The 12825-nt window shown below is 34.9% G+C and overlaps 1 protein-coding gene across 13 annotated transcripts in view; it reads right to left on the bottom strand.

Moving 5' to 3' along the window:
* PTPRD (protein tyrosine phosphatase receptor type D) overlaps positions 1-12825 on the bottom strand; it is a 2538842-nt gene that overhangs the window by 1532903 nt on the left and 993114 nt on the right. For all 13 annotated transcript variants that reach the window (XM_061425298.1, XM_061425300.1, XM_061425301.1 and 10 more), the window contains exon 6: positions 7870-7908. The gene's annotated coding sequence lies outside the window, so the exon portion shown is untranslated. The remainder of the gene's footprint in view (positions 1-7869; positions 7909-12825) is intronic.

Raw genomic sequence — 12825 nt, 5'->3', positions numbered from 1 at the left:
CAAGTCTTATGCCATGCTGGGAAGCAAATTACTAATATGACAATTTTTGTTCAATTCTAAGGATGTATGTTTAACAACTGTAACCAAGAAATTAAAAGATGCTTGCTCGTTGGAAGAAAAGCTATGACCAACCTAGATGGCATATTAAAAATCAGAGACATTACTTTGCTAAAAAAGGTCTGCCTAGTTAAAGCTATGTTTTTACCTGTAGTTGTGTATGGATGTGAGAGTTGGTCTATAAAGAAAGCTGAGTGCTGAAGAATTGATGCTTTTGAACTGTGGTGTTGGAGAAGACTCTTGAGAGTCCCTCAAACTGCAGGGAGATCCAACTAGTCCATCCTAAAAGAAATGAGTCCTGAATATTCATTGGAAGGACTGATGTTGAAGCTGAAACTCCAGGATTTTGGCCACCTGATGCGAAGAACTGACTCATTGGAAAAGCTCCTGATGCTGGGAAAGGTCGAAGGTGGGAGGAGAAGGGGACGACAGAAGATGAGATGGTTGGATGGCATCACTGACTCAATGGACATAAGTTTGAGCAAACTCTGGGAGTTGGTGATGGACAGGGAAGCCTGGTGTGCTGTAGTCCATGGGGTCACATAGAGTCGTACACGACTAAGCAACTGAACTGAACTGAACTGATGTTTAATAACTAGCCATCTTCCCAAGATGGAATGTACTGCCTTGCAAAGCTTTTCTGAACTCTGATCCTGAAGGTGAAATTAGGTGAGAGGAATAAGCAGATACAAAAATTAATGGAAGTTGAAATTATGTACCACTCAAGTCAGCCTGAATTCCAGATGTGATAACTCTGATTCTTAAAAGTTGAATCAACATTATACTGGTAGATTTTATCCTCCCATGACCATTTTAGAGGCTTTTAATGACTGCCATAATGTTGATTCAACTTATAAGAATCAGAGTTATCACATCTGGAATTCAGGCTGACTTGAGTGGTACATAATTTCAACTTCCATTAATTTTTGTATCTGCTTATTCCTCTCACCTAATTTCACCTTCAGGATCAGAGTTCAGAAAAGCTAGAAGAGTTGACTCATTAGAAAAGACTCTGATGCTGGGAGGGATTGGGGGGAGGAGGAGAAGGGGACAGCAGAGGATGAGATGGCTGGATGACATCACTGATTCGATGGACATGAGTCTGAGTGAACTCCGGGAGTTGGTGATGGACAGGGAGGCCTGGTGTGCTGCGATTCATGAGGTGGCAAAGAGTTGGACATGACTGAGCGACTGAACTGAACTGAACTGAATGACTGCCATGAAATAAAATTAGGCACAATTTGTTGCCTAATTTACCCTTCCATGGTGGTGGAATTAAATCATTTCACTTCCAGGTAATTGTATACAACTGTTTTTGATCTCCATTCCTGTTTTTTGGGGATTTCCCTGGTGGCTCAGACAGTAAAGCGTCTGCCTGCAATGCGGGAGACCCGGGTTTGATTCCTGGGTCAGGAAGATCCCCTGGAGAAGGAAATGGCAATCCACTCCAGCACTCTTGCCTGGAAAATCCCATGGATGGAGGAGCCTGATAGGCTATAGTCCATGGGGTCCCAAAGAGTCGGACACGACTGAGCGACTCCACTTCACTTCACTTTCTGTTTGTTAAGAAAAGAGGTTATGTTTAATTAATTACTGTATAAATGATACTAGTTGGCATGTTTGTGGCACTTAAAGTATTACATCTCTTAAAAAGTAAAACCGAGCGAACACATGGAAGCTTCCACCACATAAGGAAGAAAAAACAACAACAAACTGGCATAGGAGAGGGTGTTGTTTCATATCAATTCAAAGAGTAAAAAGCTGAACAAAGATGATGCTGAAAACCCTAACAAAAGAAACTCATCTAAGACAAGGAGACTCTTAAGAAAAATGAAATGATTATTTTTATGGTCCTTAATATGAATCTTATTCTGTATCAGGTAAGACTGAAGAACTAAAAGGATTATTACAAGAATGTTATTCATTTTCAATTGGAAAGTGTACTATTTTAAATTTAGATACTTGTCTTGTATCTTTTCCCTTCTTAATGTTGTTTGGATCTAAAGATACTTGGGAAATGAATAACAGTTCATATGTAGCTTTTCCAAGGCTTTTGTTTTGGGGGCCTATGTTACTGCTATGCCAAGCAAATAAGTCGCACCTCAGATTACCTGGTGACAGAATAAAACTATTTTTAAATAAAAAATAATATTGCCAAAATATGCCTTTGGAAATGAGACTCCAGATTTTGAATTACATAAATACTATGATGCTCATTTTCACAATAACCATTTGATTGATTTGAGCAGACTTTAGGCTGCTGTAACAAACCAAGAACATAAAAACAAACAAAACACAGCAACTCAGTGGCTTAAGACAAATAATTTGCTTCTTGATCTTTAAACTGGCTCTGGACCTTGCCATAGCAGCTCTCTTCCATGAGGTGACTCAGGGATCCAGGACTATATACTACTGTTATTTCAAACTGATGCCACTTCTGTAGAGGCAGAGAGAAACTAGAAAGTTTATAGTGTTTTCACCTCACCTGCCCCAAAGTGGCACACTTTTTTAGCTTTCCTTGGCTAGAAATAATCACATGGCCACACCTAACTGTAAAGTAGAGGAAAAACAGTATCTCTCTATTACTCAAGAATGAAAGGAAACCCTAATATCAATGGATACTAACAAAGTCTCTCACACTGTCCAACAATCTGCTATCTCAGCAAGGTAAATAGAAACAATGAAAAGCCTAAAACAAACGTTGAGAAATTTAGTCAATACCAATTTTAAATATAAAGAAATAAAAGCACCGGAATTACACAGCACACACAAAATGACAGTATGTGAATTCAGTCACAACATTTTTAAATTACCTCAACTCTATTAGATTGTTTACACAAATAAGTTACTCAGTAAGATATGAGAGAATAAGTAAATGAATTGATGACAGTATGATTCCTCTCTTTGGTCTCTAAACATGTATTTTACATTCACATCATAGAAAACTAACATTGAAAATAATTTTAATAACTGTACATGGCTTTAAAATTTACAAAATATTTCTTTAAAAATTTTCATTGAAGTATAGTTGATATACAAAAGCATTCTGATTAAAAAATGGGTAAAAGGGACTTCCCTAGTGGTCCGGTAGTTAAGAATATGCCTGAAAATGCAGCAGACACTGATTCGATCCCCGGCCCAAGAGCTAAAATCCCATATGCCGTGGGGCAACTAAATCCACATGCCACGACTACTGAGCCTATACACTGTGAAGCCTGTGAGTCACAGCTACTGAAACTTGCATGGTCTAGAGCCCATTCTCTGCAACTAGAGAAGCCACTCCAAGCAGAGAGGAGCCTCCACTTGCCACAGCAAGTGACTGTAGCCATGAAATTAAAAGATGCTTGCTCCTTGGAAGAAAAGCCAGCACAACGTTCGTCAACAGGTGAATGATAGAGAGCCTTAAGTATATACAATTAAATATTACTCAGCCATAAAAGGAATGAACTTTTGTCGTCTGAAGCAACATTGATGGACTTGAAGGTATTGTGCTGAGTGAAATAAATCAGAGAAAGACAAATGCTGTATGATATCAATTATATCATATTTTGGACTCTCAAAATCCATATTTGGACTCTCAAAATCCATTCTGAACTAATGAATATAAGAAGGAAAGAAGCTGACTTATGGATACAGTCACCACTAGAGAAGGGGGAGAGGCAGATAGGGGTAGGAGACTAAGAGGTACAAACTCTTAAATATAAAGTAAGCTACGAGGATATGTTGTACAATATAGGGGATATAGCCAATGTTTTATGATAACTACAAGTGGAGTAAAACAAAATATTTATATATGTATATATGTTTCCTAACGCAAAACTGTAAAGTAGGTACATGTGTATGTCTTGTTTCCTTCAGTTTTTATACACTACATAAGACCTTTAGAAAACACATAGTATTTTAACACCAAATATATAATTCTTGATGAGAGAATACTGTATAACGTACAGGTATTTTGGTATATGTCCAAGAAATATTTTTAATCCCTCTGTATCAGAGACAGCACTCAATTCTTAGAAAACACAATACTCAGTTGAACGTTTTATATTATTATTATAAAGAAAGTCCATGACTAATACTAAGCACATGAATGTAATCTGCAAGTTTTCAATACTACTATTGAAAAAAATCGGGATGGCCAAACTAAAAAATTGCAGTAGTAAACTGAGAACACAAATGAGAGAATGAAACATGCATTAATCACCATAGTCTAACTAAAGGGCTATGTGGGCTTCCAGTATGTAAATTCTGTTTTGGTTAATAATGACCTGAATATGAATATTTATATATATTAGGTAGATATAAATATGATATAAAAGATAGATATATGTGATATAAAATGTATATGAAACACACAATTTGGGTGTAAACTATGACAAGCTACCCACCTTGGATTTAAAGTAAGTAGGCTTTTCATCTTCCTAAGACATCACCAACTCAATGGACATGAATATAAGCAAGCTCCAGGAGTTGGTGATGGACAGGGAGGCCTGGCAAACTGCAGTCCATGGGGTCGCCAAGAGTCAGACATGACTGAGCAACTGAACTGAAGTGAAATAACTATATAGTACAAAAGGCTAAATCTCATTTTAACTACTTCGGTATCACTTTCCTTAAAGGATGCAACCAGAGTTGTTATTAAACATGTAGAAATGGATATTACCGAAAGCATACTGGGGTAAATCTTTTTTGAGAAGACATCTCAGTGAAGTCTTTGGAATCCTAGAAATAGACTGAAATCTCAGCATCATAATTAAGTGATTGTAGATGAACTAACCAAGCTCTCTGACCCTTTGTCTCCTCAGCTATAAAATGGAGATCAAAATGCTTGCCTCAGAGTATGATCGGAAGGTAGAAATGAGGGTACGTACATTAAAAAAGAGCACCTGGCAAAGCACCTGATACACAATGAATCCTTACATAATTATGAATGTGTTATTATTTTGACCTCTTAAAAGGTCCAAACTCCAGGTGCAGAAACTAAAATTTATGAATTGGAACAGATTGCTGCAATTGCACACACAGATACAAAATTCAGTGAATCATAAACCTTAAACACATTATTTTATGTAAGTGAAAAAAATGCTGCAATAAGGCTTTCTGTAAATATTTTCAACTACAATGTGGGCCATGTTAGCTCTTCATATGGAAGAAAACTTTTATTACTGGCATTTAGTTCCAGAGAAAATATTATTTTTTTAGCCTGAGAGTTATACAATAATTGAATAGAATACATTTTGATCTATTTAATTTGTAACAGTTTGCATGTTATCATTTACATTTCAATACTATTCCAGTTTGAATTTTGATTTTACTTTCTTTTCTCTGAATTACACTCCAAAAACAATTTTGTAGACTATATCAGTGTTAGCTGAAACAAATTATGAATTATATCTTAAACATCCTCCATGTTCAGGTCATTTTTTTCTATTAAAACTCATAGAAGCAAACAATATAGAAATTAAATATTAGGTTTGAGCTTTTAGTAGGGTGAGTACAGGTGAGATCCTAAATAAGTTAATTAAAAATATTTCTTGGCGAACTACTAAAAACAGAGCAATATTTAAAGGAGGCTGTGGTAAATAGCCTAAGAGGCTATTGCTACCTCATTTAACAAGCCTGCAAAAATGCTAAGTAGAAAATATACACACAATAGAGCACATAATAGCAAAAGTTAAAGTGCTAAACTTTGTGATCCTGAAAATAAAGAGTTCAGAGAGGGCACAATCAAACCACAATATTTAAAGCAATGAAGAATTCCAGGAGAAAATGGGAGTTGGACTTGAACTTGGCCTTGAGGGATGAATAGAATATGGGTGTACAGGCAGTTTGTTCACAGAAGCTGAAATAGTGATAATGAGGGCTTGCAAGGAAAGAATATAGCTTTGAGGTTTTTTTGGTAGGTTTTCAAGGAAGACTGCTTTTCAGTTAGTGTGGCTGAACTCAATTACTACATACATAACTGTTTAGGGGTAAATATCCTTATAGGCGATATGGCAGGATAAAGGAGTATGAAGATAAGTGCTGATTTGATGAACCATCTGTTTTATGAGATGGATTAGAAATGAGATAAATTAGAAGACAGACCCAAAAGATAAGTGTGATGATGAAAACCACAAGAGCACACTGTCAACTTAAATGAAGAAAGGCTGGTAGAATTCAGAGAAGAGGGATAATTACAGGAGGCACATCCAGATCCCACAAATACAACCAAGAGAAGGTTTAGTTTAGAGAAAATATCCAGGAACCATTGGTGTTATGATTCTGTATTCCAGTTTTCATCACAATAAATCAAATACTTAAGCAAAGTTTTCTACAGTATTTGTAGAAAGTGCTGAAGGGATTGAATGTTAATCCTAATCCTCATCCTGCTGCTAAATCGCTTCAGTCATGTCCGACTCTGTGCGACCTCATAGATGGCAGCCCAGTCCCTGAGATTCTCCAGGCAAGAACACTGGAGTGTGTTGCCATTTCCTTCTCCAATGCATGAAAGTGAAAAGTGAAAGTGAAGTCGCTCAGTCGAGTCGGACTCTTAGCGACCCCATGGACTGCAGCCTACCAGGCTCCTTCGTCCATGGGATTTTCCAGGCAAGAGTACTGGAGTGGGATGCCATTGCCTTCTCTGAATCCTCATCCTAGGATAGATAAATAGTGTCAGCTTTGTTATCATTTGAAAGATGGTATAGACTGGATACGGCCTGAAGTTGCACAGAATAGTCATGCTAGAACGACCAGAAGACCACAGGTTTGGAAATCCTTGGAAGTGTTTGTGAGGAACAGATAATGAACAATAACAAAGACACGTGGAACTCTCACCACCCTCCCATGTATCCCAGCAATGTCTAGTTAATAGTAAAGAGTGATATTTAAGACTGTACTCCTGCAAGGTATCTAGTTAGAATTTTATATTACTGTTGGCTGAGTATTATAGAAAGGGTGACTCTAGTAATCAGGAAAAGTTGTAGACTCTCAGACCACAAAAATAAAAATCCAAGCCAGAGTATTATTGAGAAAAAAATAAGATTTAAAAAATGAGATTAACTATGTTTTACAGTCTTGCAAAGATTCAGAACATTGTAGGATCCCAATAGATGAATTTGAATGTGAGGAATGTTTCTATAGTATATGCAGGGGAAAAGGAGACTGGATGGGATGTAAGATGAATATAAACCTGAAGTTTGGAAAAATATAACTTATAGAAAAACTTCTACCTCAACTAATCATCTTTTTAATTAAACAGTCTATCTTTCCATGTATGTACCAGGCAGATACTATAGAAATTTCAAGAGTTTTAATGTTGAAAAGTACAGTGACTTCAGTGTATTTCTAGTTCTATATTACATAAAGTATAATATCAACACTGTAGCAATAAAAACCTTTTTAAAAATTCAGCTATCATACTCAGGTTTCTGTGGTTTTTATTTTGTTGTTGATCTCTTTTAAAAGAAAAACATTTCTAGTTGATACTCTCTGCATTTTAACTGAATAACCTTTTATCCTATCTGAGACTCTTCCAGTGGTGATTTTTGTTTCCTTGAGAAACAAATGCTACCTCTCCTTGGAATATTCTCCTAACCCATAAAGTTGAATTTTTAAGAAGTATCTGGACTTAACAGATGATCCCATATGAGTTAAGATGGAATTGACCTTCTCCTAACAGCCCTAAGGAGATTCAATCTTAGGTGATGGAAATGAGGAGAGAATTAAGAAAAATGATTAAGCTTGAGATAGGAAGAAAGATAACCTCCAAAAATTTGTGGCTAAAGAAATGAAAATATTGACAGTACTATTGAAAAAAACAAAGTGTCTTACCAGAATTCTGAAGTCACCAGATGATCCAAGAGTCCAAGCCTAATTAGAAAAAAAGAGAAAAAAAGTTACTTTTCTGTTTTTAAAATAGACACACAATATTTTTTATAATTCTATAATGTCATTGCATTTATAAAGTTGTAGATTGATGAAAATAGATTAGGAAACCATTTTTTCCAGGTTTTCACTTAAATTGAAGTATTTACTTAATCTTATATTGTGCCATGCAAAGACAAAAAAGATAGTCTAGATCTTGAAAATACATTTCCAACTATTCAGGTGACCATAATTATTCAGCATAATTCTTTAAAATCTCAAAAAGGTAGACTGTTACTAAATAAACTTGAAATCTCATGATATTTATTACATGCATTTATTTTTCTTATGGGAGAGGTGATCTAAAGCTTCATTTTAAAAAGTATTTTTTCATTTTTTTGCCTTTGTTGATTATCAGACAGTAATTAGTTTTGACTTTGATTCATCTTTGAAAATTAAATCCATGAGATACTATAATGACAAAAATAAAAAAGGTTTTACTTTCAAATTATATCAAAATGCAGCCTCTATGTTTTTAAGGTATGTGAAGTTCAGATGAAAGGCAGTATCTGAATAGCACAAATCCCTGAGAAGACCTAGCACCTGCTGTGGGATGCAAAGGTTTTAAAAATGTTGTCTTGTGTAAAGGCAACGGCAAACACTTTGAAGCCTTTTGTAAATATGACTGCCCGCCTCTTTGTTTGAGCAGAAATATTGAACTTCTAACCACTATTACTGTAAAATAAAGGAGATTATTTTTTAAACATATGATCATCTTTTCCTTTTGTCTTAGGAATTAAGTTGGAAATTATATATCATATAAGTATTGAAAAAACTATTTTTATGTAAAAGAGAATGAAAAATAACAATAAACATGACAATTTAACACTGTGTATACAGTTTTCTGTGTCAGTAAATACGTGTTCGCATCTTTTGTCATAACATTTAAATTAGGTTATCTGGTCAGAAGTAAGTGCATAATGCTGGACCACTAATTGGTAACAAACTGGCCAGAATGAATCTATTAAAATTCCTTTTCTAGGGCTTAGACTCATTTGACAAGACCAGTGGTTCACTTGAGAGGAGCAAGCAGTGGATTTTGTTGAACTATGATAAAGCTTTTTGGAATCTCTAGCCTGGGTTCAAAGGTACAAAATCTCTGTCCTTGGATTTTAGTTCTTCTCATGAGAGGCATAGAAAATATTTGGTATATTTTCTTTCCTTTTCACAAATATAAGTTACTGATTTATAGGTTCAGTTCAGTTGCTCAGTCGTGTCCAACTCTTTGCAACTCCATAGACTGCAGAACACCAGGCTTCCCTGTCCATCAGCAACTTACAGAGCTTGCTCAAACTCACATCAATTGAATTGGTGATGCTATCCAACCATCTCACCCTCTGTTGCCCTCCTCTCCTGCCTTCAGTCTTTTCCAGCATCAGGGTCTTATTTTCTAGTGAGTCAGTTCTTCGCATCAGGTACCAATGTACTGGAGCTTCAGCTTCAGCATCAGTCCTTCTGATGAATATTCAGGACTGAGTTCCTTTAGGATTGACTGGTTTGATTTCCTTGCAGTCCAAGGGACTCTGAAGAGTCTTCTCCAATACCACAGTTCAAAAGCATCAGTTCTTTGGTGCTTAGATTTCTTTTGGAGAAGGAAATGGCAACCCACTCCAGTATTCTTGCCTGGAGAATTCCATGGGCAATGGAGCCTGGCTGGCTGCAGTTCATGGAGTCACAAAGACTCAGATACAACTGAGTGACTATCACTCATTCAGCTTTCCTTATGGTCCAACTGTCATATCCATACATGACTACTGGAAAAACCATAGCTTTGACTATACGGATCTTTGATGGCAAAGTAATGTCTCTACTTTTTAATATGTTGTTCTAGTTTGTCATAGCCTATAAATCATGCAAGAAACTTGCAGAAGTGCAAATGTATATAGCTCAATAAATTATCACAAAATGAATGCTCATGTAATCAACAATCAGATCAAGAACTAGAATGCAACTAACACACAGAGGCCCACAGCATGGTCTGTCACTGTATATGTGTGTATACACACATGTATATGTACAGCATGCATACAAGTACTGTATATATATACAGGACATATACAAAAACAGTATACATGCATATGTGAAAGTGTTAGCTGCTAATCATGTCTGACTCTCTGGGACCTCATGGGCTAGAGACTGCCAGGCTCCCCTGTCAGTGGAATTCTATGCAAGAACACTAGACTGGGTAGCCATTCCCTTCTCCAGGGGATCTTCCCGACTCAGGGAATGAAACTCGGTCTCCCGCACTGCTAGAAGATTCTTTACTGTCTGAGTCATCATACACATACATAAATACATATAAACTCACTTGATTACTTCTTGTGGGTTATGCTAAAGCACAGATTCAAATAAAATGCAAACCATTTGAGTCAATACAGAGGCATATGATGTGATTGTGGAAATGCAGCACTAATGTCACAAATTCATAATTTTGCATGGCATATTGACAAAGTGTTGTCAGAGAGGGGAAACACTTTGGGCATGTCATTGAGCATATTGTATATTGTAATCTATATATGTCTGTTTTGTTTTTTGTTCATCCTATGGTTTTGCCTTAGTTTTGAACTTCATAAAATTGAAATAACACACTGTATTTTTGTCTATATTTAGTTTCTTTTCCTTAACATGTCTGTGATTCATTCATCTTGTTGTTTGTAACTATAATTATTTTTGACACTCTATAGAATTTCATTGGATAAACACTACATCATTTATATTTTCAATCTTCTATTGACAGTATGGATTGTTTCTACTTATCATGAATAATTCTATTAGAGGCATCCTTTTATACATGTACACATATTTTTTCTTGGATATTTCCTAGAAATAATTTACTAAAGTTAAAAAAAAATACATATGTTCTTCTTTAGCAGACATTGCCAAATAGTGTATCAAAGTTGCCATTGTTGCACAGATTCACCAGAATATACTTTTATTTTGCTTAACTTTAGTCATCACTTTAGTTTACTGTGTAGTATAATTATACTTTTGATTTACATTTCAGTATTAATGTGTTTTAGTGCATTTTCATATATTTGCCATATATTTATACATAATTAATACAAATACAGTTTTTCATTTAAGGAGACACTTTTCAATTTGCTTGTCCACCTAATGTGGGTTGTCTTCTCCTTATTAATTTGCTGAAGTGTTTTATGTAGTCTAGATATTATCTTTTGTTGATTATATTTGGTGAAATATGTTTCCGCCTCCACATCTCACCCTTTTATTCACGTTTTGTGCCTCTTGTTGCAAATTAATTCTAAGTTTTACAGCAAATTTAACCATCTCTGTCTTTTTGTGGCACATGCATTACACAGAATGATCATATATAATATAATCTTTTCTATCTTCTTCTGAAACTAAAGTTTGTTATTGCATTCTTCTGCCTCTCACATCTAATCCAAAACCTACCTGAAATTAATGTTTTGCTTTGTGTGATTTGTTATAAAATGTTACTATTTTCCAGATTGATGCAATAAAATTTACTGAAAATATCTTACTTCTGTCACTGTTATGTAAAGATAATTTTTCCATAAATTAATTGTCCACAGATACTTGGGTGTTTCTATTAATAGATATCAACATATTCCATTTAACTATTTGTCTGTATCACATGTATCTATATCGTGTTTTATCTCAACATGATGTAGGTAGAAGAGTGGGATCCTCAACCTTTTTCTTAACAGTTTATTGACTATTTAAAAATATAATCCACATAACATAAAATTCACTGTTCTAAACTGGATAATTTAATGGCTCATATTATGTTTACAATAAATATTTCATAAACAGTATCATGAGTTCCAGAACATTTCCAAACTCTGAAAAGGAAACCCTGTACCTATGAGCAGTCAATATCATTTCTCTCTTATCCACTTCCCCTGGCAACCTCTAATCTGCCTCTCTGGATTTGCCTATTCTCGACTTTCATACAAATGGAATTACACAATTTGAAGACATTTCTGTCTATCTTATTTCACTTAGCATAATGTGTTCAAGGTTCATCTATTTGTAGCATATAGCAATATTTATTTCACTTTTATGGTTAAATAATATTCCATTGAATGTATATAGTATTTCTATTTTCTACAACACTTGTCTGTAAGAATAAAATTGACTTTCTATTGACCTTATATTGAGCAAACTTAATTCACCTATGTATTCTTTTCAATTTATTATCTGCACTCTCACATTATACACAATAATGGTTTCATATATTTCACTTAAATCTCTGAGCTTTAAAAACCTGCCTATATACATGTATTTATGCATTCATGTATGTATGCACATGGGCATGAATGTGTGTATGCATTTTGAATCACTGCACCCACTAGGAACACCAGAACAATGAACAGAAGTGGTGTTCCTAGACACCCTTCTTTTGATCTCAAAAGCAAACCTACCATTAAGTCCACTGTTTGTTGTAGGTGTTTGGTAGATTTTTTTTTTAATCATAATGAGAAAGATTCCCTCTATTTCCTTTACTTTGAGCTTCAGCTATACAGGACTTTTTATTATTCATTGCAATAATAGAATGCAACTGCATAGATCATCTTATTCTTTCATCACATTTTGGTTAAATTTTAACTATAAGTTTACTTTAAGCAACATTTTATTTTTTTAAAAGCTATTTCCAACATCTTTTAGCATTTTCAGGATTTACAGAGACTTAACTTCTATTCCTGATATGAGTTATTCTTAATGGCTCTTTTTTTTTTTTTTTTTTTAACTTGGTCAGTAACATTGATATCTACGACTTTTATCAGCTTATTCGAACAGCAACTTTTAGTTTTGCTGATCATCTCTACTGTATATTTGGTACATTGCACAATATTTTTCATTATATTACCTCCTGATTTT

Source organism: Bos javanicus, chromosome 8, assembly GCF_032452875.1.
Source record: "Bos javanicus breed banteng chromosome 8, ARS-OSU_banteng_1.0, whole genome shotgun sequence".
NCBI classification, from domain to species: domain Eukaryota; kingdom Metazoa; phylum Chordata; class Mammalia; order Artiodactyla; family Bovidae; genus Bos; species Bos javanicus.
Note: the sequence above shows the minus strand (reverse complement) of the source record. Positions and strands in the feature narration are given on the sequence as shown.